This window comes from Pinus tabuliformis, chromosome 7 (genome assembly GCF_031772625.1).
Source record: "Pinus tabuliformis cultivar Carrire ecotype Pingquan chromosome 7, CPIR1, whole genome shotgun sequence".
NCBI classification, from domain to species: domain Eukaryota; kingdom Viridiplantae; phylum Streptophyta; class Pinopsida; order Pinales; family Pinaceae; genus Pinus; species Pinus tabuliformis.
This window is the reverse complement of record NC_142293.1, coordinates 1,490,174,784-1,490,178,449: the sequence shown is the minus strand read 5'-3', so window position 1 is coordinate 1,490,178,449 and position 3,666 is coordinate 1,490,174,784.

Below are 3,666 nucleotides of genomic sequence, written 5' to 3'. Positions count from 1 at the left end.
CCTCAATGTGGACAATTGTTCAGCTTTTGAAAGCCTACAAAAGATGAGTTATTGCAGAAATTCCAACATGGCTTGTTTAACGGTGCATTCAGGAAGGTCATCTTCCTTATATCATTATCTAAAATTTTGACACATTATCAGTGGAATTTTCCTTCAATATGGAAATCTTTTCAAATTCTAATATGCCAAAGAAGAAAACTTATAACAGATATGAAAGAAAGGTCTAGAATTCAACCTTTCTTCTTCATTTCACCTACGATAGAGCCCATCCAATCCATGTGTTTAAACCATGTTCTGATACCACTCTGTAAAACCCTTTGGGATAAATGTTCATATAAAACAACATAATAGGAACATAAATACAATAAAAATGTCAACCATCAAAATCCCTATATACATCAGTACATTTTCACATGAAAATCAAGGGAATGCATTTTTTCATTAATAATGCAATGAACCCACCATGATGGGACTACCACATTCCACCTGACCATAGATTGGCTTAGCCAAGTATCTTCAACCAATCACTATGACATATTCCAAACATGAATGTGGGACTCATAAAACACATCAAAAATTCAAATCAATGTGGATGCTACCAGAATTCTTTGCCTACTCTGTAAGGAATTTGAGTGCCTCCTAGTCTCTCAAGATTTACCATGCATCTGCAATATGATCCAAGGATCACTAGGACCTACACTGAGAGATACTCTCCATGATTTACTATGCATTCCATTCTAGAATTATTAGGCCCAATGGAGATAAAATCCATCTCTTGGATTTACAGTATATTCCACCATTCACGAGCAAGGATTCGTACGCCCACCAAGGCACAGAATCTCGCTTTACCACAAGCCATAATTCAGTTCATGGGTTACTAGGCCAGTGGCTTTGTGCATCCTCAGTCTAGTTCTGGGAACACTACCACCATGTTTTTGTCAATTCGAAGATCCACTGAACTTACTTTCAAATCCATTCCAGTCATCCCCCACAAAACACATTAGAGAACCCATCTTATCGAAGCTATTAGGAAATGTCGAGGCTAGGCTGAAAATATTGTCACAACTAGAAAAAACCATGCCATGGTAGGAAAGAAATGCATGCAATCCCATGCATGTCAAATATATCAAAAAAATACACATGCAAGTTTATACTTGCAATGAAGCATGTTGTAGCTACTTGATATTTCCTTTCCCTCCTTGATCTTTGCTTCATCTTTCCTTCTTTGCCTTTCTTGATCCAATTCCAAAGTGTTCCAAGAAATCTCTAAGTGTCCAAGAGTATGAGAGAGAGGGAGAATAATGAGAGAGCTCCAAAACTGAACTGACTAAGTCTTGCCCATTGATCCTCAAAAGAATTTTTATTAATGAGGCCTCTAGTTTCTTCATTTACTATTATTTTCCTTCAATTCATCCTCACATGCAACATGTGACCTTTCACCTTCCTTTTCTCCTAATTTCCATTATTTTCCTAAATAAATGTTACAAAATACCTTTTTGCCTCTTTAATGTCTTCAACGTTTCCTTTGCCAATATCCTTAGCCATAAAAAACCAAATGAGCACACTCTAGGATGTCCTGCCCACCATTCAACTTGGAATATGTGTCCCATCATCCATGGTATTCATATATTTTTTCATGGAATTTTAACCAGGGTTGTTAGAGAACCCTCCCCCTTGAGGTAACACCATGCTCGATGTTCACTGACAATTATGACTAACATGGATATTGAAAAAAAAGCATACTTCCCATGGAGCATTATAACACAACTCATTGTAGTATTTAAAATGAATGACCTACTCAAATGAAAAACATCATGACAACATTACCAAATAAAAACCATACCACATATTGAAGCTTTATAACACATCTCATTACGGTATTTAGAATGATATACACATATACACATTTTCTTAACTAGCAAATAAAGGATACGATCCTCATATCAATCAACAAGGGAATCAAGAGGCTCAAATTTCAACCCTTAAGGTAATACTAAGATTCACCACCTTTTGAGGAAGTCTAGAATCTACTGCAAAGTTAAATCTGCATCCAATGTCCAAGGCTATAATCATGTGCCACTTTTCCTCTTAGGGAACAATTACCAATTCATTGTTCCAGGGCGCACTCCCAATGTGCATTTGATTCCATCTAGCAATGATAATGACCAAACCAAATCCATCCATGACCTTCTCTTCTCTATTACATAGTCCCTAGGGAATCCGGTCAACTCTTCCATGTAGTCACTCACCTTCCAAGTTCCTCTGGCACCCCCATCCTAGGAAATCCATCAGAATATTCAAAGACTAAGGCATATACCTACCTCACAACTACCATACTAGTCATATAATGCCCATGGAAATCAATGGACAACATTGGGTACCCATGTCCCAAAATGGCCCTGCTTTTGAAGTGCTTTACCAACATATTGTTTCATGTTCAAATTTTTTTCATTGTTGCTGCTAATTATTGTAGTTTATATCAACCACCCAACTGAGCATTTCATGCATTTCTATACCAAGCACATAAATTCCATTAGATTTAAAATAAATTGAAATAAATTCACATCATATATCATTGGTAGCTCGTCAATATGGTACATACAAAATCGTTTTCCCTTCCTGTCACAACAAGTCAAACTAGAATATTTGACCAAATCAACATATATAAAGATATCACATCAGGTTAGCTCAAACACAACCATCACAGATCAAAATCATAAATCACATTTAACCATCATAAACCAAAATCATAGATCCCATATAATCATCATATACCACATACATAAATCACATGCATAATAAAATGAAATAAAATGTTGATACTCATCCTTTCATCAATCCTTAGCTTCTACCTTTGTCTTTATTCCGTATGCACTCCGGGTCAGTTGCTACACCCAGTGCCTTCTCCCCAACTATGTGCATAGACACATAGTGTTAATCACACACATACAACCACACCTAACACACAACACCATGCAATACATGCACCTACACCCAGTGTACAAAACAATGCATCCATCTATGCCTGATGTGCAATACCACCCAATACATGTACCTACACAGAGTACAACACAATGAGTACACATGCGACAATACCATGACTACATGATGCACATACATAATTCTTCATGCCCATAACACAACATGGATGACATGCACCCAATATCACACATACACTAGTACCATATGTACAACGTGTACAAAGTACCACCGATAAACCGCACCAGTTGCACAATGTGTGCACAACATCACATGTCCATGGAAACACATACACAAGGTGCACACAATGTCACATGTACACTACACCACTATACAATGCATACAAAATACCACATGTACACAATACCACACGCATGACATGTACACGAAGTCACATGTACACAATGCCATACGCATGACATGTACATATCACAACATGCATACAACACAACTTCAATATGTACACAACACCACACGCACACGACACCACTTGTACAATCATGCACACCACACCATATGTACATAGTACTAATGTACCACATGCACGCAATGCCACTTGTACATAGCACTACATATCCAACAGTACATAGTATCATCTATACACAACACTGCATATCCAACATGTACATAACACCATATGCACACATGCCGCATATACATTATGAAGACAATACAATATGTATACAC